Source organism: Rhagoletis pomonella, unplaced genomic scaffold (genome assembly GCF_013731165.1).
Source record: "Rhagoletis pomonella isolate Grant_MI unplaced genomic scaffold, Rhpom_1.0 Rhpom_scaffold_00005, whole genome shotgun sequence".
NCBI classification, from domain to species: Eukaryota; Metazoa; Arthropoda; class Insecta; order Diptera; family Tephritidae; genus Rhagoletis; species Rhagoletis pomonella.
The window spans coordinates 63,067,596-63,092,145 of NW_023458559.1; positions in this window are offsets into that span (position 1 = coordinate 63,067,596).

Sequence of the window (24,550 nt, forward strand, 5' to 3'; positions counted from 1 at the left end):
AGGAAATATGTTTTTTTGTGTATACTGCCGGATAAAGAATAGTATACAGTTCTCAAGAAAAATGTAAAATTCATATATGTAAAACGACGTTCCAGAAATAAAAAAGAAATTTTCTTCTATCGGAATTTTTAAAATCAATTTGGAGCTCTCAAGAAAAAAATACTGGTATACATGATTACTTCTTCATGAAAATTTGCAGCAAAGACAAAGTACTTTTTAACCGGATTTAAAAAGAGGAGGTTATCAATTCATCGGAATATTTTTTTTTTTTAGTTACAGAAATAATATAACCAAATTTTTAAGAATTTGCTTGAGAGCTGTATACTAAGCTTTACTTTGGACCACTTGAACCGTTTTGGATAGTAATTTTTTTATCGGAAAAGTGGCACTTGAGGGTTGGTTCCCTACTTTGGTTAAGTTCCGATCAGTGGATCATGAAGAAACTAACGGTACTTAAAATTTTACATGAGCATTGTAGCAATTTTTTCGTTTAGAAATTATTTGTTAATTTTTTTCTTTTAAATTTTTTAGCTTAAGACTGCGATGTTTTCAGAAAAGTTGTTAAATGGAAAAGCTTTCTTTTCTGTATTTTGTTTTACACTTATCCTTTCTTTAATTTTTTAAATAATTTAAATCTTACCTTGGTTTATTTTTCATTTTTTTTTTAAATAGTTTTATTCAATTTTTAATTTTTTAATATACGTAATTTTTTGTAATTTTTAATTGCTTATTTCTCAACTTGCTTTTCATTTTAAAATTGTTTTAAAATATCTTTATTTAAATTCTTATTTTTATTATTTATCCTATATTATAAATTTTTAAATTATTTATTTATTAACTTGCTTTTAATTTCCAATTTTCCTCCTATATAAACTGCAATTCTCATATCGCTTATCTCTGGATCCGCTTATGCTAACGTCCTGAAATTTGTCACAGCAACATATTTTATCAATACCGTACTTACGGACTTATTTACAGTCTGAATTGTTTGACATATTAGTCAGTGCTGAACATCTCATCAATACATACAAATACATATGCATATTTTTTATAGATAAATTAAAATCGAGGTTCCTTTTTCGATCAATTATCTATCTATTATCTATATTATGCTGGTGGACTTCAAAATAGTAATTCGCATAAAGGATTTAGTATTGGTGAAAGGTAAAATTCAAAAGTAGTTGAAAAAAGATGTCGCATTTCGCCAACTGGGCGATACTAGTATTTATAATTGCCCAAAAGTCTTATTTCAAATCTTTGCCGAACTTTTAACCTTTCTTTGACTTTTTGTTGAAAATTGTTTTGATTTACCTCATTTACTAATTTTCTATAGATTAATATGATAGCCTTAATATTTGTATGTACGTACGTGCAAACATGTGTATGTGTGTATGTGGTACCGATATAATAACTTTAAATCGGACTTTCCCAAAACAAATCAACCAAAGTGGACTGAATCTGATTTTACACCACTCTCACGTCCAAGTACGAGTAATTCCACATAAAAATGACTCACACAGGGCCAATGCATATTGCGCCTGTTGCACAACAACAGCAAAAAAGACTTTTAACAGCAACACAAAGAAAGAGAAAAAAAAAATTCAATAAAGCCAACCAACCACGAATACCAATATTAATTGCCAATTTCGCATAAATCGACTTTGGCGGGCATAAAACAAGTCGCAAAATGCTCATAAAGTAGACAACAATGCAAAGCATACACACGTGAATCGTTTTAATTTACTGCCATATGGAAATTAGCGAGAAAGAAAAATAATAAAACCACGGAGAAAAGAAATAAATTCGAAATAAAGAATTCATAAAATTTATTCATAAATTTGCAAGTAACGTAAAATAGGCAGCGAGATTTCTTAGAAAAAATTGAACAACAGCAGATGAAGTGAGGTATTTGCATGAGAATGCGACGCTTGTGTTAAGCAACTACTGTGAGGGAATCATGCGCAAAGTAGAAGGGTAAACGCAAACGCATGGGGACGGTTTCGCCTAACAAAAAAAAAAAAAAAAATGAAGACCTTCGCCGAGCTGAACGCAACTAAACATCCGCAACAACGGTTGTGTCAGCCACAACAATAAGCGAATTAATTGCTTTTTAAGCTCACCGACAACGAACGACCGGCTGGCTGGCCGACCGGTCAATTGTCAGCCGACCAAACGTGGCTGACAGGTCTCGGTACTAGCGCGCGCGCGTCCACAATTGGGACTCTCTCAGCTGAAGACCGCTAAATTACCTAAGACACGTAAAAATTTAGTGTCAAAATTGTTAATCTTGACTTTGAAAATTTATTTGCTTTGCGTTGTAAAAATTTAATTCTTTTTCTTAAAGAACATCGACAAAAATTCTTAAAATCATCTTTTTTTTATTGCAACTTCACAACAACTTGATGTGGGTATAGACAGGTCACTGTTGAAGTCTCGTTTATTTTCAAAGTTTTTTTTTTTGTGCTTCCACCAAAGCAGCTAAGCCACGTTCATCTTCCTCAGTATACCTTTGCGCATGCGTAGGCTGGCAGGAAATTAAAAAACTTCAAACAAAAAAAATGCAAAAGTCAAAAGCCGCAGAATGTTTAATAAGCTCCGCGAAAGTGCAGAAATTGAAAATGCCACAGTCCACGAAAACAACGCACAAAAATGCATTGACCGTCAGCGTTGAGGAACTGCGCGCATGTGCAACGCGTATTTGCCCGGCTTGCTTCTCTCTTCGTTGATTTGCTGCTCCTCCTCCTACAAAGCACCAGCTAAGCTCACTTTTATTAACTGCAAATCTCACTTGAGGCTTTTCACACACACATACACTTACTAAATAGTATGTAGTTTTTAATTTATTTTTATTTTTTTAATTTTTATCCATTCGTTATTGCGTCTGTTTTATGTGCGAAATGAGTTATGATCACTTGCCACGCTAAGCATCGTAAAAAGGTTCATTAATAATGTGAGACAACGCCAAGAACAACAGCGAGATTTGCAAAGAGAACCGTTTTTAATAATTGCAAATATGTATGTACATACATACATATGAGTATATAGAATAATAAAAAGAGAGAAAAGACGATTTTTGTGTCCTGCCATAATTTGTGGCATCATCATCGTCATCATCCTCAACTTGTAAAGTGCTTAAAGAGCGTATGGGCTATGGCATGGTGATATATGGACTACTTAAAACAGTTGGATTGCTGGCGAATTAATATACATACATATATACCTGATTTATTCATTGTAGTAGTCTCTAGTATAATCAGGGAACAGCTCTTTCTAAATTTACTAAAATTGTAATAGTCGTCGAGAGGCTAGAGTTTTTAAATTTAACTTGAGAAGCTCATAAAACATTTTCTTATTGCAATAGAAATATTAGTCGGCAATAACGATGCCAGGTGGAAATAAAAAATAGTAATAATTTTTGAATCGATTCGAATCGAAATAAAAATAAGCGTTGCTGGAAGAAATCGGACAAAAATAAATCGATCTCCCAAGAACGATTCATATATATTTGATCAACTAACGTAATTTAGTTAATTTTCAGAAAGAAACAAAACATAGTATACAAACAGTTTTCATAACGGCTTCAATTTTCCAAAATCCAGATTTATTCAAAAGCTTCCAAGTAGCTAATGATTTAAAAACGGCATCTTTAGTCGGTAAGTGAGGCATAAAAAACTTAGTAAATCCTTACCATATGTCTAGTTTCCTTTAAAAGTTACGATGGGTTAATGTAAAAGGAAATTTCATATTTCGCGAATTGCGTTGAAATTTGTTAATTACTGGGAAGAAATATGCAAAGCTCTGCCGTAAAACGAACTATCAACATTGCTTTACAGAACTATGTGTTTCTCAAAAAAAAAAAGGGTTGATGTATCCTGATGTGTGATACCGCTCTAGATGATACCTGGTTTCCAAATCGTGATGGTCTATTTAGCGAGTCTCCTACTGGGCACATCATCGTTACTTACACACCCACAATTTAGGGTCCCCAAACCTCGCAAAGAACCTTCGTACTTTAACATAATAAAATCGTGAAATTGCTATCCGCTCGATCGCTATTTGATGAGAATCAGGCTAACAGCTAGTCGTGGTATCGATTTTTCGTAGTATCTGACAGGGTTTGAGAAAAATTCTAAGTTGCAAAAGCTCAAAGGAAGTATCTATCGAATGACTGGCGGAGAATTAACTACAGACCTACTATACCTCTAGAGTAATGGAGTTTGTGAATATTTGTAGCATCGGAAATAGATCAAACTACAGTAAAAGGAGTAAACGTTTTCATACATCTTGCTTACGTTCAAGAAACCATGAAGTATTTTAGTTTACCACCCCAAAAATAGCTTAAAGGGATCGATGAGCCAACGTTCCTTCGGTACCTCTTTTGATGTGACGCTTTAAAAAACAAAAGCACGTCCATGCGTCACGAATGCCTCTGAATATTGGAAATGGCGGAAAATCAGCGAGAAGAAGGTTATTATAAATATTTGAGCGGGAAGGATTATGGGCCCAATGCGAGTTCACTATAAAATGATGAATGTACTCATAAAGTGGGCGGTACTACGCCCAATTCCTAAAAATCTGTAACAGATATTTATTTTTAGGAGATTGTTGTAACTATTAGCTTGAAGTAAACTAGCCTCCTCAGTTATTGAAATATCGGAGTTTTCGTATATCCGAAAATTACCGTTATACGGGAAGCGGATGTAATTTTAGTCCGATTTGAATAATTTTCAACAATTTGCTCTTCCGTACCAAGGTTATTAATTGCACCGAGTTTGGTAGAAAAAGATAAAGTGATTGGAAGATACACATTTGTGGCCATAAGTGGGCGTCGCCACGCCCATTTCCAAAAAAATTTTAAATATTCAAATTTTTTGATAAGTGGTTATTGTAATCATCGATTTTAAGTGAATTAGCTCCAGTAGTTACTGATTTATCGCAGTTTTCGTGTTTCTTACCGTTTACCGTTATATAACAGGTGGGCGTGGTTATTGCCCGATTTTAAAGATTTTCAACAGATTTCCAAGCCTCGTACCAAGTTTGGTAAGGATTGGTGAAGATACGATATTTCATCATAAGTGGCCGGGGTCACGCCCATTTTTCAAAACTTTCATAAAAGTATTATTTTTCGCCACGATTCTACTCCACATACTAATCCTCAGCAATTTGCATCTAATATTTACCGAAATATCGCAGTGTTTGCGCTTTTTCGAACACATGATATACTCGATTAAGGCTATTTGTAATGAAAAGGTGCAGAAATTTTAGGAGAGTTCCTAGGCAAATACAAAGAAAAAAAATAGCATCAGCATCATTTTCAGACTAGATAATTTATTAAACGCAAAGACATCTTATGAGGAAATCGTTCATTAGCCTAAGTGCCTGTTTGGCTAACGCAACAGCTTGGGTTCGTAAAATAAGGTATGTGAGCTTTAAATTCTTTTGTACATTAGGGATGTAAATAAAATATGTATTTAAATTCAATTTTTAAAAAGTTATAATCCAAACTTCACTTTGAGGTGATTGTTTATTTCGAAAACAGTAAGGTGTAGAGGTCATCTGGTTAATGGACAACCAGGCAAGCAAAGAATCAGTAGAGCGAATGACAGATTTGTTTTCTTAAAGTAAATCGGTGTGGGAAGCTCGTCTGATTCACGCAGACAACACATACAATGGTTCAACAGACACAGATACGCCGAGTGAATATATTTTTTTTTATGTGTTAGAAGCTGTACTCCGCTTTGCAAGCTTGTTTTTTAACTCCACGCACTCACCAACCGGTGAGCAACCGGCTAACCGGACAGGCTAGCGTGTGCTATGCTCTGCGATTTGTTTCTCATAATTTATTGACACAAGTTGTCAGCTTTCTGTTGTTCACTCGATTTTTACCCCCGCAGCAAGCGTCTGCAGTACATTTTCTCAAAATTTTTTTCAATTTCTATAGCACATTTTTACTTCTTCTCCTACCTTTTTGTACTATTTTTTTAGAAGTTTTACGAACTTTTGCGTTTCTGCAGGTTCCTTTCATTATATGTATGTATGTATGTATGCACTCGTATTTTATTATTTTTATACCCGAGCGCACTTGTGCACAAGGGTATTATAACTTTGTTCACATAACGGTTGTTTGTAACAGGCAAAACGAATCGAGATAGATATAGACAAATGTATACATAAATGATCAGAATGAAAAGAGAAATCGATTAAGCGGTGACTGTCTGTCCGTCCGTCCGTCCGTCTGTGCACACGATAACTCGAGTAAAAATTGAGATATCTTAACGAAACTTGGTACGTGAACTTCTTTTGGGCGTGGGACGGATGGTATTGAAAATGGGCAAAATCGGACAATAACCACGCCTACCTCCCATATAACGGTAATTTTCAGAAATACAAAAACTGCGATATTTTAGTAACTACTGAAGATAATTCACTCAAAATTGATACTTACAATGAGTTTCAGACGGAAAACATGAATATTATAAATTTTTGGAAAATGGGCGTAGCCACGCCCACTTATGGTTACATGTGTATATCTTGGTAACCGCTGCACCAATTTCTTCCAAACTTGGCACAGTTGTTGGCCTTTGCACAGCATACCAAATGGCCGAAAATTTTAAAAATCGGACAATAACCACGCCTACCTCCCATATAACGGTAATTTTCAGAAAATCGAAAACTGCGATATTTTAGTAACTACTGAAGATAATTCACTCAAAATTGATATTTGCAATGAGTTTCAGACGGAAAACATGAATATTACAAAATTTTGGCAAATGGGCGTAGCCACGCCCACTTATGGTTACATGTGTATATCTTGGTAACCGCTACACCAATTTCTTCCAAACTTGGCACAGTTGTTGGTCCTGGTACAGCATACCAACTGGCCGAAAATTTCTAAAATCGGACAATAACCACGCCCACATCCCATATAACGGTAATTTCGAGAAATACAAAATCTTCGATAAATCAGTAAATATTGAAGCTAATTTATTCAAAATTGATGATTGCAACAATTCTTTACCAAGAAATACGTTTATGACAAAATTTTGGAAAGTGGGCGTAGCACCGCCCACTTGTGATCACATATATGTATCTCGCTAACCGTTCTAGCAATTTGTACCAAGCTCAGTATGGTTATTGTGCTTGCCACATAAAAGCAAACCTTTGCAAATTGTTGAAATCGGACTAAAATTGAGGCCGCTTTTCATATAACGGTAAATTTCAGATATGCTTGAAATTTCAATATTTCGAAATTTAAGGACGCTAATTTACTTAAAATGTATATACCCCGGCTTATCATGTAGCGGTAGCTTTCGGAAAGGTGGAAAACATATATTTAATACTTGCGCTGGGTATTTAATGTTCGGCTCCGCCCGAACTTAGACTTTCTTACTTGTTTTTATTTATCTTGTACTTTCGTGTTTTGCACTTGGTGACTGTCTGTTGTCTGGAAAGGTGTTCCCGCAGTGGCAGCTAGCAAGTTTTTTTCTTGTTATCTAACTATTCTTGTATTGTTTTGAAGTTTTGCATCCCACTATTCAGTTTTTTTTCGTCTTTTTTTCCTCATTTTCCCTTATTATCTGCAACATTTTCATTTATTTTACGTCTGAAAGCAACTACTTTTTGGTGTTTTTATGTTTACTATGCTTCATTTTTCGCTTCGTTTTTATTTTGCATTTATTTGTGCTTTCGTTCTTTGCGTTCTTTCTCATTTGTTTTATACTTATAAATTATTATGCTCAGAAGTTTTTTTGGCATTTTACTTATCATAAGTTATGTTTCGCTTGTAAACGTGTTGCCACCGACACCGGCGACAATGTAATGCGCTTGTTCTGCTTGTTTTCTGTTTGTACCTTTTTTATTTAGTTTCTTTCTTGTCCCTAATAATATTGAATTTGTTTTTATTGGGTTTGGTTTATTTTTGTTTTTACCTTGGCACAAAAACTTTTATTATTGAATTGGAATTCCAATCGAATTATTTTATGTTGGAATGTGTGATGCAGCAGGTATCCTTGAACTATTCGTTAAAGAATTAGATATATTTATATACTTTCGTTGGTCATACTCATAACTTATTAAAGATACTTTGTATGTAAGATTGAGAAATATTATATATTGATCTTAATATATACATATATACATACATACATACATGTAATTTGGCCCATAACAAATAACTAGAAAAAGTTGTCCCATTATCTAAAGAAGGTTTTTGCACTATTTGGGTATACAGCTGATTTTATGCACGCGCTAGTTAGAGCCTCCGGAGTGTAACTTAACCTAACCATAGATATTCATTTGTAGTAGGGATGTTGTGAATGTGGAATTTTAGACATCCGCGGATGCGAGTGCGGATGCGAATATTGAGATCCGAGCTCCGTGGTGATTTTTGCGAATGCGAAAGCCGTGGTTGCGAATGCGAATTCGAATATTCCCAACAACCCTGATCTGTATAATAATAAATTTTAATAATATGCCTACCAAATCGATTTCGCAACTGAAATTACTTTAACAGCGCTCTTAAACGATTCGAGTAAAGCACGCCGGTTTGTTGTTTTTTTTGTTTGAGTCCACTGACGACCGTTGGAAATGCCAAGCGAAGCCCATCCTCCTGGGGTTTTCATCCGGATAAAATAAAATTGCAATGTACATTAAGTTTGCCTAAAACTTCGTACAGAATTTTAACTTTCCAAACTTCAGTTTTGTGTATGAATGTAGTTGCGTAAATCTCCTTTTTCGGCAGGAACACTAAATCTACCAAGTAATTTCGTTTGGTTTTTTATTGGCCTCTGAATAAAATTTCGCAAATAGAAATTATTTTTGAATAAATGGAACGAAAAGTAAAAACCACCAAAGCTCAAAAATAGTATGAGGTGTCCTGAGAGATCTTGGAAAAGTCTCAAAATTTAAACAAAAAATTTTGAAGATGTCTTGAAAAAACTCTAAAACAGCATCGAAAGGGTTCTGGAAATTGTATAAAACTCGATAAGAAGTCTTAAAAAATAATCGTTAAAATATTTAAAAAAAGCAAAATCTCGAATAGATTATTTTTATTAAAAAAGGCTCGAAAAAAAAGGCTTAAAAAAATTAAGACAAACATAAAAACACCTTATAAAATGTTAAAAATTCTTAAACAAATCGATAAAACTCTCCAAAAACCTTTAAACAATAAGATACAGACAGGTTTGCAATATCATAAAAAGCATCGCAAAAATCACAAAAGATGCCGAGAAAATAATAACAAAAAATATAGAAAAAAATTTCAAACAAAAACGGAGAGAAAACTGACCCTTTGATTTTTTTAGCTCCGACAAAATCTAATAAAACCTTCCAGCAAATTCCGATATGTCTCAATAAAACCCCGAAAATTCGAAAATCTAGATACCTCAAAAATTCCCGAAAAATCTCAAAGGTAACTTAAAAAGCCAGGACTAGACTATGAAAGTTGTTCAAATAATCCGAAAAGGTCCCAAGAACGTGGCAAAAAATCAAAACAAAATATTTTGTAAAAAAAATTCCAAAAAATCATTGAAAGTCCTGAAAAAATAGCCAGTTCGCAAATAAAAAACTCCTTGAAAAAAATATCAAACCCAATTTTCGACAAATCTCAATATAATTAATTTGTTTGATTACCACAAGGCCTGAAAAATTCCTGAGAGCATCAAAAAATTCTGAAAAGTGTGAAAACACATACGTAACAATTTCTAAAAGTCTTGAAAGCTCCCAAAAATAGTCGAATCAAACGTTCTAAGAAAAAAAAATCCAAGCACAAAAAAATAAAAAAATATAAAAAAGCTTTAAATTATTTGGAAAAAATCTTGAAAGGCCCAATAGAAATCGCCAAATATGCCGAAAAGTTAACCGAAAAAATAAAAAAAGAAACTGGAGGAAAAATAGGAGAAACCTAAGAATTCTCGGAAAAATTTTAAAAAGAATATAAAATGCCTTACACTACAAAAGTTGTTAAAATGGTCCCAAATAATTCGCAACAGATCAAAAAAGAATATTTCGTGATGAAGACATTCCAAAAAATCTTGAAAATTTCTGATGAAATCTGCAAGAATAGTCAAGTCGCCACAAAAAACCCCTAAAAAAAATATCAAACAAAATTTTTGGAGAAAACTGAATGCAATTATTATTTATTTTTTTCCCAAGAGAGTGGAAAAATTCTTGAAGGAATCAAAAAATTCTAAATATTAAAAAAAAATCCGTAACAATCCGTAAGTTCCAGAAAAATTGCGAATCAAATCGAGCAATAACTGCCAAAATAACGTAAGCGACATTTTTTGGTTTGAATTTTCTTTTTTAAGCAGAAATATTCCCAGAGCATCTCGATGAATACGAAGAAAAAAATTCCAAGCATACAATTTTTTAAAAATTTTGATTTTCATTATTTTGAATAAATATCGATGTAAAAATTTTCTATTTACAATATTCAAAAAATTTGTACTTCAGTATTTTTGATTGCTACAAATTTGTGGTACTTACATACATACATGTATACATTGTAATTGTGGTCCATAATTTGAAGCTCCAAGCTTTGTTGAGTTACGCAAATTCAAGCATATATCCTTAATAGGTTCCCTTCATAAACCTAGCCCACATTGCTTTGACCTTCCACAACACCAGTCTCTCCGCATCACCCATTTAATCCCTGACTTTCAAACCCGCCATCCCTCTACTCTATACAATTTGGATTATACTTAGTTCAATAAAATCCGCTTTGTCTATCAATATTTCGTGTCAATGATATCCTTTTTCGTAATGGTTGTCTGCGCGCGCCGTACATCGCCCTTCGCAATGCTTTTCTGCTGCTGCCAGTCAAAAATACTTTTGTAATGATTGCATTTTCCATTGAAAATTTACACAGAATTTTCCATTGAATTTTCATCAGCGCGTGTAGCTTAAGAGGATGTAGTAAATATGACTCGCTAGCTGGCAGTCATCAATTTACAAATAGTGAAGAAGAAAAAGAAGCAAAAAGCTGCAACAGCCAGTGCCGTTGCAACGCTGCAATGTCAACCTGACCGAGCAGGTTCAAGACTACGTACATACATACATATGTGGAGCAAAGGCTTTATAGGGCTGGAGATATGTAGGTCCCGAGTAGGTTCATACCAATATAGACGCACATCTCTGCAGTTATGCGAGTACTCCAAATGCTTTGTTCCTCCGCAACAATGCAGACGAACGCAGGGCAGGAGGCGCATATGCACTTGTGGCGACGGCAAGTGCGTGGTTGTGTGTTTATGTAAGTATGTAGATGCGCATGACTGCGGCGGCTGGTGCAATTCAATGTCGCACACACACACACACACACACACATACATATCTGTTTATTATTTCACCGCTTTGCCATTGAAATCAAGAATTTTTAATATGAATAATTTCACTGCGACAACGGAATTCACGTAAATCATTCGTAGGGCGCGTCGACAAATCCCCATCATTCCCAAATGATACACACGCGCATGCATATATGTATGTACATATGTACAAAAATATGCATAGCCCCACAGTCAGGCGCACCATCGGAGCGTAGGGATTCGCTGGCATTTCATATTTTTAGCAACGATATGCGTAGCTCAATATTTTTGTGTAAATACTCCTACTGGCCTACGATGCTATGCCACATTGAGAGATCTGACTCAACCGAGACATCCGCCATCTCCTCCTCATCCTCCACCTGCTAGTCGCAGAGGCTTCCCGAGTGCTTGGTGGTTCATATTCAGCGCAGCATTTCGTTGACATTATTCTTCTTCACTTGCTCGAGCAGCTTTTTTAATATCTGTTTATTTTTCTCCCACTTCACCTTCCCCCCCCCCATTTTGTTGTATTGGCATTTGCAGGTCGTAGGTTGCGCGGCCGCGTGCAGGAGGTCGCAAAAATGTATGTACGTACGTACGTACGTATGTATGCCGCAGCCCTTCGTGCATTGCTTCGTGAAGTTCTGTGGCGTCGTCACTCCCTACCATCCCTTGCATGCTGCGGAATTCATGCGGTGCTTGACTGCGTTTTTTGCCGCCCCCTATCAACGGCTGCTAAATATTTTTTAGGCGTAAGCAACTAAACCAACCAAGCGCTTTATGCCATTTTTCATTGCATTCTCATTTGTGCTTAACATTGAAGTCTTTTGCTGCTGCTGCTGCTGCTGCTGTCTTTTGTGTCGCACATGTGTTCATTACATACTTACGCAAGTAGATGTGCGTACTCGTACGCTTGGTGGCATGTTATTGTGGCGTACGCGTCGAGACATTTCAAGTATATGAAAAATTAATTCATCTTTCTTGTGTGGATTTCTGCTTTTTTTTTTTGCTTTTATTTTTTCTTGCTACCCTATCTTAATTTTTCTTTCATTTTTTACTCCTCCCCCTTTTTTTTGCATGTTAGTACGCACATGAGTTCTGCCTCAGCGCTAATGCGAAATTATTTTGCTTCCTGCCAGCCTGCCTAGAAGTTGAGAAGGAGTATATCTGGAGACGCCTATGCCGCAATGGAACTTTGATGAGGGAGTTTAACAGCGGATTTCTTGTAATCGATTTGTCTTTTGGCATTCAAAGTGAAATTCTGTGTGTTGTTCATTCGCTGAAACAACACTTTCTTATACTTTTCGATTAATTTAAGCAAATGAGCGATACAAATCTCTTTACAGAGAGGATACTAGCCCAAAAAGTTCAGCTGTGTCATATAACTTTTTAGGTATAAGGATATCGCATTTTTACCGCATTCTTAAAGAAGGTTAAAGTGGCTTTTAGTTCCTACAGAATCCTCCAGAATCTGGAACAAAACTTCCAATTTTAATTTATGTTAACTTTTATAGACTGTGGACAAATTCAGTCCGCATACAAATAACAATTTGCGGGAATAATGCCCAACTCTGCTCCCAACCCTACATAGTTAGGTGCATACCATCTTTGATACGCCAGCCGATAATAGATTCAAAGATCAACTCGTGTTTAATATGGTGCGATAGAATGTCGATACTTTGTGCCACAAATTAGTTTAAACCATACCTGACTCCTAATGGATTTTTAACTTCACACATCCTTAGAAGGAGTGAGCGGGAAATGGGAAATCTTTGAAACTTTAGAGTATCTTATGGTGCGATCGAAACTGGTAAGGGAGTATACTTTGACTCCATGCAATTTTTTTTCATTTGGTGGCACACTAGTTTTATTACTCTAGATTTGTTCGTTTCGGCAAGAAGAACATTTCCATTGAAGAATCTTAAATTATTAAAATTAAAAAAAAAAATCATAAGAATACATATATTACAAAATGGCTGCGATAGATATCCTGCATGCCGCCATTTATTTTAATTTTAAGACTTCCCAAATTTATTAAAAAAAACATATGATTTTTCGACTGACAATGAAAAAATTAGTAATTTCGGTACTTTTTCGCCTAAATAAACGCTTTAGGGTTTAAATGGTTCAAATACATGATTTTTTTTTTTTATTGTTTCTAGAGCTCCATTGATTGAAATATGTGCAATAAGAATGCTGTAGCGTGTTTTTTTTCTGGCGAGAGTAGGAAGGGACACAAAAAAAAACACGTGGATTTTTCTCTTATGTTTCCACTTCAGATCAGATGGTGTTATTCAAGTGGATAAACGTTTCAAGAATTCTCACATAATACGGGATCCTCACTGTAAATCGATTACTTTAAAAAGGAAGTATGTTGCCTTTCCGTTTGGGTTGCTGGTGTTTCCGACAAGATGGCAAAGAATTTCCGTCATCCCTTGTTAAATTTGGAATATGGAAGACTTTTGAGATCAGGAAATACTTCTCAGATCACGAAATATTGAGCTTATGAACATATCACAAGCAAAACACTAGACATCACTACTTAAGGTTAAGTTAGGTTAGGAAGGCGCGTACGAATGACTCGTTTCTTCCACTAGCAGACAGATTTGCCCATTGTGAATATCCTCTATGAGTGCCAACAGGAGGCATCTCCATATAAATGAGGTTAATCCAAACTGCCAGTAATAATTAAACTTCAAAATTATTTAATCCTCGCTGTCTGGCGTAGCCCAATCCTGCTATTGAGTCATACAACGGCAATGGCACAGAATATAAATTTTTATACTGACTCAGTAATCAAATATTCAAATTGACCATAAACCTTAACCATTTAAGCTGGAGTAATGAATAGTAAGTAAATAATGAATAATGAGTCAAGAATAAAATCAACTCATTAAGCACACGAGCAATGTAAGCAGCAAAATAATAATTTGTTTTCAAAGAAAATACCATAAAAATATGAAAGCTTGTCACTTTTCGAAATTATTAACCGCATGCGTTTATAGCTTTTCATATTAAAGAAAAAACAAGCATTAAATTTACACAAATTCTGGCGCATGAAGAAAAAAATAATAACTTTATCGAATACTAAGCGACAACTTATAAAATGCGCTCGTCGCACGAGCAATAGAATGCTTACAAAAGTTTATGACGACAAAGCACAAAACAGCTATAGCTTCATTAACAAAAGCGAATAACACAAATAACAGTAACAACAAAATCGCTGATGGTTGGTATGAGCTTGCTCATAAAAAATGCTCAAGCAAACCACAGAAAATTGTTGATCAGATTTATTTATATGCAAGAATAGACCGATTACGGCGCAAGCAGCAGTGAAGGAGGCATGCGAGCGGCATACTAATGATGATAAGAAGTGGTGGAGAATTAAGGAAAAGTAGGTACCGGATAAAATAAATTTCATATGGAAAGTAAGCTAAAGTAAACTATTTTTAAGAAAAATACTGGCTAAGCCTAAATGACACATTACTTCTGCCGCGAAACAGGCGCAGCAGCAGCGGGGAATGCAAGGCGGAAGCTCAGCAACCACAAGAAAAGCAAACAAATTTAGAAAGCGCGAGAAGGGGAAATGACAATGAAAAAAATAACCAGGCCAGGCGACCACTACAAAAAACCACTTTTGATGACTCGCGCAACTGTAAAGTTTGAAGGCATTTCCGTTTAGAGCGCCAGCAGGGAGAAGACGCAGGGTAAGCAATCGAATTACTGAAGGTGTAAATATTTTATAGACGCTTTTAAATGATTTTGATAGTTAGAGAATAAATCCGAGAACTCGCAATGAATATGATTGTCACATCAAAGGCCAGGAAAAGAAAAACAATAAAAATAAAAGAAGTAAAAAGAAAAAAAACCGAAACCAAGCGCGCTGACTAATGAAGCGTAAATAAGACACAGTGAACGAAGGAGCTGATGACCCTTCCACTGCCGTTGTAGGAGTAGCTGCATTCATTCGAGCGTAGCGCCTTAGCAACGATTATAATCGTAAAACTTTGCGTTGTGGTTAAAATTTTATTAACTTCACAAAGAGCATTTAATGTGTGGCAAAGGCGCTTAAGCAGCAAAATGCAAACAACGACAAAATCAACGATTCCAACTGAACAAGCGAGCGGGCGAGCCAAGAAAACTAATCGACCAGCCAGCCAGTCCAATGAAATGCAGCTCATCGTGGCACTTTCGCGCCGATCAAGTGAGGTGACAAGCTTTATGTGTTTTTGGATTAAATTTGGATTTAAACGCCATTGGCTAGCAAGCGCTACAAAAATAATAAGTACTTACTTAATAACAATAAGCATGAGGCATGTCAATGGCAACAACAACCATAAAAGCAAATAAAGTGTTGAAAATCCTTGGCAATGGACATTCAACTTGATGATAAGCCTTTGGGCTGCGGTAAATGTCTGAGAAAAAGTGTTAATCGGCAAACACGCGCAGTGGTAGGAGGCCGAAGAAAGAGTAAGCATGCAGGCGGGAGGCAAGACTGTAGTAAGCCCACTTTTATTGTGCTGAAGCTGAAGAAGTCATTTGAGACTTTGCTGCCCATGTTGTCGAGGTTGTTTTTGTCCCTCTTTTTCTTCTATATTTCTCTGCTGCTGAAGATTTTTTTATTTATTTAGTATTTTTTTGGCTTTCAACGCCTTTGATTCGTTAGCTTTTAAGGTGCTAGGGCATTAAGTTCCAAAACAATAGGTGGTTGCACAAATCTGAAAAGCAGAGAAAGAAGGAACACCCATTTAAGCTCTTCTAAGTCGCAAAAGGTTAGAGTAAAAAATGCATGGCAGATAAACATACAAGAACTTTTAAAACTTGAATATAAAGCTGTTATTTGACTAAGCCGATTTGTTAGGGATGCGACATTATTGATTGACGAGTAAAAGCTACTTTAAATACTTAAAATTTGTATGTGTTCAGGCGATTTAACTTTAAGAATTATTAAGCTGAAATGCCAAAAGCCGTAACTAGCAAAGTTATTGGTTGCATTAAACTATCTGGTGACTTGAATATCAGCTGACGATATGTACTTATACTTTCATCTACGCAGTCCTTTATGTGAGCGCATGCGTAGAATTTTTTTTTTTTGTTTTTTTGCAAAAGTAAGATTTTCTGACTACATATTTAAAGAAATCTTTAACAGAAGATTCCGAGCCTAAATCGCAGAATAAGATATCTGAAGAAATCGAGTTATGGGGTACGAAATACCGTAGTATTCTGGAAAAAAACCTAAGAAACGAATATCGGCCCGTATCGAATAATATACCAAAATACCCGAAAGAATATTTGAAACTGATCAACTCTTGGCAGCAAATGATAACATGGTTACGCTGAATTGGATTGCAATTCATTTAAAATGTGTGCAGAGCCTAAAAGCTCAAACAGATAAACATACAAGAAAGATCTTAAAATTATTCAATAAATACAAAAAGGACCTTATTCTTAAAGCTCAAACAGACGGCAGCGTTAATCCGGACTAACTGCAGTTAATCCGGATTAAGTCCGAGTTAATCCGGATTAACGCTGCCGTCTGTTTGAGCTTTAAGAATCAGGCCCTTTTTGTATTTATTGAATAATTTGAAGATCTTTCAGGCAACCAGGCTTACAGACAATTTCTCGTGAAACAGCGAATATTTCAGTTCGCAAGGCTTCCTCTGCTGCTGCCATCGGGATGCGCACGTAAAAAAACATCGTCGTGAAATCACATCGATGTTTTGCGATGTATTAGTTAAAAAAGGCATCGATGTTCTTTACATCGTATTCCCTGTAATTTCAAACCAAAAAACTGAACTAAATTAAAGAAAAACAATTAATTTGCATAAAATAAATTATTTGAAAGATGGAATATGTAACGGGTGATTTTTTAAGAGCTTGATAACTTTTTTTTTAAAAAAAACGCATAAAATTTGCAAAATCTCATCGGTTCTTTATTTGAAACGTTAGATTGGTCCATGACATTTAATTTCATTTAAATGTTGACCGCGGCTGCGTCTTAGGTGGTCCATTCGGAAAGTCCAATTTTGGGCAACTTTTTCGAGCATTTCGGCCGGAATAGCCCGAATTTCTTCGGAAATGTTGTCTTCCAAAGCTGGAATAGTTGCTGGCTTATTTCTGTAGACTTTAGACTTGACGTAGCCCCACAAAAAATAGTCTAAAGGCGTCAAATCGCATGATCTTGGTGGCCAACTTACCGGTCCATTTCTTGAGATGAATTGTTCTCCGAAGTTTTCCCTCAAAATGGCCATAGAATCGCGAGCTGTGTGGCATGTAGCGCCATCTTGTTGAAACCACATGTCAACCAAGTTCAGTTCTTCCATTTTTGGCAACAAAAAGTTTGTTAGCATCGAACGATAGCGATCGCCATTCACCGTAACGTTGCGTCCAACAGCATCTTTGAAAAAATACGGTCCAATGATTCCACCAGCGTACAAACCACACCAAACAGTGCATTTTTCGGGATGCATGGGCAGTTCTTGAACGGCTTCTGGTTGCTCTTCACTCCAAATGCGGCAATTTTGCTTATTTACGAAGCCATTCAACCAGAAATGAGCCTCATCGCTGAACAAAATTTGTCGACATGTCGACAATTTGACACATTTCGAACCGAACACTGATTTTGGTAATAAAATTCAATGATTTGCAAGCGTTGCTCGTTAGTAAGTCTATTCATGATGAAATTTCAAAGCATACTGAGCATCTTTCTCTTTGACACCATGTCTGAAATCCCACGTGATCTGTCAAATACTAATGCATGAAAATCCTAACCTCAAAAAAATCACCCGTTACATATGTATATACAGTTGGCACACTTATAAGCTATCTATGACCAGGGCTAACATACAGGATATTTTCATGAAGGGGGTTGCCACTTTTTCAAAAGCTTAAATCAACTATTTGTTAAGTTGTATGAAATATTATAACAAGTAGGTTTAAAAATATTTTTGAAGAGAGTTCCCAACTTTTCACAAACATAAAATCAATTTAATTAACCATCTAAATCAAATATTTTACTATGGGTACGAAATGAGAAAGGTTCAAGACAAATTTATTTCTAAATATTTTTGAAGAGTATTGCCACCTGTTAGTAAATTCATAATTAATTTACTTAAAAAGTTAAACGAAATGTTTTAATATGGTTATCACACGAAAGAGGGCTATGAAAGCTTTCTTCTAAAAATATTTTGGAAGAGCAGTGCCGACCGTGTAGAAAATTAAAATCATTTTAATAGACAAGATAAATGAAATATTTAAATATAGGTGTCAAACGGGAGAGGTTTTAGTAAGCTTTACGAACTTTCAAACTGTATGAAATGTAAAAAACCACTTTTTTTAAGACATTGCCCACAGGTTTCAAGAAACGGCACATTAAGACGACGAAGCTCAACGAAGCTTTGAGACTAGTTGATGTCAAACTTTTCTAAACGATAGGATAACGGATGCGGGAGTAAAATACATCGAGCAATATCGTATTCGTCACTTAATATCGCGCATTCCTACCTCAAAATAATCTTGGTTGTTCAACATCCTTTTAGCTTTGGAAACGAGTGCATAGATGTTATACAATTCTCATATATTTGACTCCTAGCTATTTACATAAAAAATAGAAACAAGGGCTTGTGAGGTTCATGCTTGAAGAGTATAGTATGTATAAGTGTAGAAAGAACCACGAAAGGTCAGTTCGGGGCCATTTTACTCATTCTTGATGGACAGATTCCAACTTTGACAGCTCTTCAATCCGTTTGTCAGTAAAATTTAATCCTTTGTAACCCTTGATTTCTGAATTAGGCGGTTCTTGGAATATGCTACGCGTGGTCACCGAGGGGGAATGGGGGTTACAAATTACAAAAAGTGGGTCACGTAGTATGGGTACGTTCCCTTAGTTTCAGTTTCCGCGAAAAATATCTACGTAGATACAAAGGTCATTGTGTTCTACAGCATTTCTTAAACAAGCTATTTTTCTTTTTATTCTTTCTCCAGTAGAAACTCCTGCAAAGATCTCCCACAGTTATCTTCAACACGGTGGTTACACGCGAATTTGCGGTAATTGAAATCCCACAAAACTAAAATAATGCGACTGAGGAAGTTGAAGCCACAACCGACGTGTCAGCAACACAAACATGAAAACAGCCGCAGGGCGATCAACTCACGCACTCGACTTATATATGTACTTTCTTGCGGCGCAGACTCACATAAAATTCTCCTTAAAGCTCAGTTAGTGTAGACTTAACTTAATTTAACTCACCGTAAGAAATCATAAATGATTACGCCACACGTCAACTTAAGTCAGAAGCGGGAATATTTTGTTTTTGTATTTTCTTTTTCAGTTTTTTGACAGTTTGCCGCCTAAAATGCCACATCCAAAAATGTATGCTAACAAACATGTTTGCGGTAGTTTTTTTTTGAGAATTACAAAAACGAAAATCTGGCAAGCCTGATCACGCTCGCCGCTCGCAATTTCCGTCAGGCCGTAACTTAAGAATCTAAAATGTTCAGGTTCTTAAGTTGCTTACTGTAACTAACAGCTAACACAATTTCTCATATAACAGGTTGGCCAAAATATTAAGTTAGGTTAAGTTAAGTTACGGAAATTAAGTCTAGACTAACCGAGCTTTTAGTTGCCACAAAATTAAAGCAACCGTAGCAGCAGCGGGTGGTAGCAGCAAGTGCATAAAGTACACGCAGCGCCCGGAAATAGCACAGAAAATGTAAAAAACTGCGAAAAACCGCGCAGATCAGTCGCAGCAGCAGGCAGGCTTGGTTTTAGTTGTGGTTATGTGCGTCAAACGATCTTGGCGTACTGGTCTACCCTGTGGTTTATTCTGGCAGTAATAAAATTGCAAGAAATATGCGGAGAACTACTACACTGGAGTTGTGCAAAGTAACTTCAGTTGCGTGAGCGTTGAGTTTGTTAGTACATATGATTTATTGCATAGTTGAATTATGTGTGGGTATAATAAATTTAAAGAAATATTGGATTTGGAAGTGTGCAAATTTTACTTTCAAATGCGTTGCAATTTGCTGCTCAGCAAATAAACTACATACATAGCTACATTGTTGTTGGGGGGAAGCGCAGATATAAATCCTAACTTTGTACTGTAGGCATCCGAGAATTCTAACTTACAGGTCCATTCCGTGCGGGTAATAAAAATGTATTAACCGGCAAATAAGGTACCCGCCTTAGTTTTGTAAATAAAGGTTTTACATTTTTCGATTACAAAGGGGCAAAAATTAATTTTTTTCTTCTATCTTCATATTTTTCAAAAAAAAATGTATACCCAGCTGGCTTCGCGACGTCTGATAGGAGCCAATAAAAAAATGGTGTTGAAATTTAAAAATCACGTCCACTGGAACGCTAATTATTGTTGAAGCACTCAGAAGGCAGAGGCCTTTAACTTCTGCGAGAAAGTCTTATAAAATCAAATTGCGGCCCATAAACAAATAAAATAAAAATAACTCTGCTTCCATAAATAGCAGAGTACAGTCGTCAAGCTCAAAGTAGCACTCGCTGCCCAATGAAATTACCGAACAAATAGCGGCTGTAGCGGATGCGATGAACTCAACCCCAAACGTCCAAAGTGGCAAGCCAAACAAAAACGTCACTACAAAGGATGAAAAGGGCGCAAACCCCAAACGGCTTGAGTAGTAACAAAACGATTTGGATGTCAAGATGGTCAACTTGGACTTGGTGTGTTACGTTGAGTTTCATGAATTTCTGGAATAAACCATTTTCTAACATATTTGTATTTATTTCTAGCTCTACATAAAATCAGCCCCAAACTCTACCCTGAAATTATCACTTACTATAAGCGCCTACCATGGGACATACCCAAATTTCAAATTCATGTTACGCATGATTCCGAAGTAATGTGTAATTAAAAATTTCACACCTATAGGATGAGCCACGCCCCTTTTACAAAAGCATATACACTTTACTACAATCATCCACGATTGATATGTATGTCAAGACAACAAAGTCATGCGACCTACGGTTTCGAAGTTATATTTAACTGATAAAAAAATGTCAACCCTGTTGGAGGTGCCACGCCCCCTTGTCAGATCCCATTTTTTATACTCTATGTTATGTTCCAGGTCACTCGCTAGATACCAGTTAAAGACCCATGAAAATACATTCAGCTGTTCCGGAGATTAGTAATTTCAAATAGACAAGCAAACAAACAGACAGCTAAGAATTCTAAAAATGTCCCATATGTTTTCTATTATATTCCCTCCGTCATCTTCGGTCAATCTTTTAAAGAAATTTTCAGTCTACAGACACGACTCTCATAAACTTTTATTATAGTTTAGATTTGTTTTCAATTTTCCAAAGACTATTAAAAAGTCAGCACAGTTCTCTTTGGATTCTCGAGCTTGCAGCATTGAGTTCAGTAAAAAAAAATCCCATCTCACCTCTTCTCTTTAAAATGCTAGCTAGCTTGATTTGCAAAACTCATGGCTAAAAACATGCACTGATCCAAAATGTCAGCCTTTGCTCTGAAAGTACTTATAAAGCCTATCTTTTCACTCTAAACCAATTTAAACATCTTCTGATTATTAATTTCACGTCAAACGATCTTCAAATATTTCGCTGCAGCATCTCTGACGCAGATCGCTATGCTGGTTACAGAGGGAGAAAAAGGTCTTCCCTGCTTCACTTGGCATTTCCTACCAGCAACCCGTACGAAAAAAGCAATATCATTTTTGAAATAATCATAATAAAAAAAATGGGCGTGATCACTGGGTTTTTCTCAAAAATTTGTAACCGGTACCAAATACCCACGCTTTCGAAAGTAGTAGTCGGTCCAAAAAAAAAAAACGATTTACTTTCTTTCGTGAATTTTTTCTGCATTTGTCCATTTGTGCGTCAGTGCTAAATAGTATTTAATTAATTAAAAATATAATTGTCAAATTGAAAGATAGAATATTTTCATATTTCTAATAAGCATGGAAACCGTTTTATACTGTAAGGAATTTTTTCCAGGTTAAGTGCCAAAGAAGAATATCTCTGCAGGATTTTCAAGCAAAACTTTTTTTCAACAACGTACAACTTTCGTTAACGGAGAATTCCAAAAAAATTTTAAACTTCGAAGAAATCTTTTCTCAATTTACTTCACACAAAAAATACATAGAACTAGAAATGCCAAAAATTGCAATTCGCTTAAAAAGTGATTGAATTCGACCGCAACAAATTGTTGCTACTGCTGTTTCTTAGTTTACCAGAAATTTTTGCTGGTGCTGTTTATTGTCATTTTCAGTATTTCTGTAGAGGACATTTGTACCTACTATTTTGCTGAGCAATCACTTGACTTGTTGTTTTTGTTGTAGTATTTATTGCGCTTTACAGCTTTTATTGCTAGCTTAAAGCCTTTTATATAGTGGCTCTTGTTGCTTTTGCTATTTACTGACCACAAGGCCTTAGCTGCAATCTTTGCCGCAACTGGCGGCGATGCTGCTTCTTTATAGCCTTCTTCTGCCTTTTTCTACTCCTTTTAACTTGCTAAGCAACTGCTGTTACCCGCCGCAAAACGGCTGCAATAAAAAATGGCACAACAATTGCTGGCTTGTTGTTGTTAACATTGAATTTTTTCCATTGCAAGTAGTTGTTATTGTGGTTGTTTGTTGTATTTTACTGCTTTTGCGGTCAGCCGAAATGGTTGGCAGTCCAGAAAAATAAAAATAAAAAATCCAGCGTCAAGAAAATGCTGAAAATGCAGAAGCGAATAAGCGGAAAATTTCGATTGCTTGTTGCTATTGGTGTTGCTGTTGTGCTGCTGCTGCTGCAAAGTGCTTAGTTTGCCTTTTCTTGAGAAGCTACAGGATTTTTGCGTCTTTTCACTAATGACTCAGTGTGTTTTGTGTGCATTTGGGGGAAATACTAAAAAAAAAAGTTCACGTTTTCCGTTTGCTCAAACCGGTGCTTTGGTTGTGTCCCTTCACTTACAACTTTATTCTTACTTTCGTAATTTTTGTGTATGCCTTCTTCTTCCTGCTCCTCTTGCTATTATTCGATTGTAAACTCAATTTAAATCAAATCTGTGAGAAAGTAGTGAAACAACTACAGAAATGACGAAAACAAAACCGAAAATAAAAATTTCCCTGGAGTTTTGTAGTTTCTCAAGCCGAAGAAGTGGCAGATTTTTTGTAAGCACGACACCCCATTTGATAACAGCAACAACATCTTAAGCATCAACAGCAACAGAAACAGAAGCAGCAGCATCAAAGTTAGAGATTGTCAATTTGTGTCTGTCAGTCGTGCAATTTGCAAGTTTCAACGTCAACTTAAATTTGCTGACTGAAAAGGAAAATATACGAAAGAATTGTGCAAAAAAATACAAAAAGTATCTAATCAAAAGAAATGAAGCAGAATGTAAGTATGTAAATGTAAAATTTAAAATATTGGAAATATGAACCGAAGATACAAATCTGGGAATAACATGGATTCCCGATATCTAAACCTTTTATAAAAAATGTCACCAAGAAAAGGGTTTTCGTTTCGGTTTTTCTCTTCTCTACATTCCCCCACTTTTCTTAAGTACGTACTAAAGAAAATCAAACAACCCTACAAGAAATCCAAGCGTTTGAGCCAGAATATTTATTTTTTAATTTTTAAATAAATATATCGAGCCCTAACCGCCAAAAAGATGGAAGCAAAATTTTTCTCAAAATTGTATATTTGATGCAGAAATGCATATCGTCGATGTTTTTGAAAAACCGCCTAAATCGCCGTTGTGTCAAAAATGAGATTTCGTAAACCTTCCGTTTTTCTAGTGCCTTGCAAACCCCCACATTGTCAAATACAACCGCTATATCGGGGAAAACGCAGACCAATATTTCTCTACATTCGAAGAAGGGGTTTCTTGATCCCTGTGGTCAGCTGATTTCATAATGCTCGCTCTTGGGTTGGCTATTGCTGATAATATTCGTCATTGTTTTTAACAATAGGGAGCTTCGACATGTTGAGCAGTCTCTTCTGGTGTTCACCAGTATAAACTTTACTCATATCCTCCTCCACATTTGTAGAACATATGTATGATAACGCATTATAGTTACTCATAATGCCCACTAGGTGCCAGCTTCTAACCTTACGAAGGCGGTTTCTGCCTCCGAAGTTCCCGCTAAACTTCGAAGCCCTCTCCTTTCCTTTGCGTAGGTTTCTCTTGGTAGCCTAATTGCTAATTCAGTTTTCTAAAAGAAACACATTTATTTTTTTATTTTTTAAGAGCTCAAAAAGCAATACATTGTAG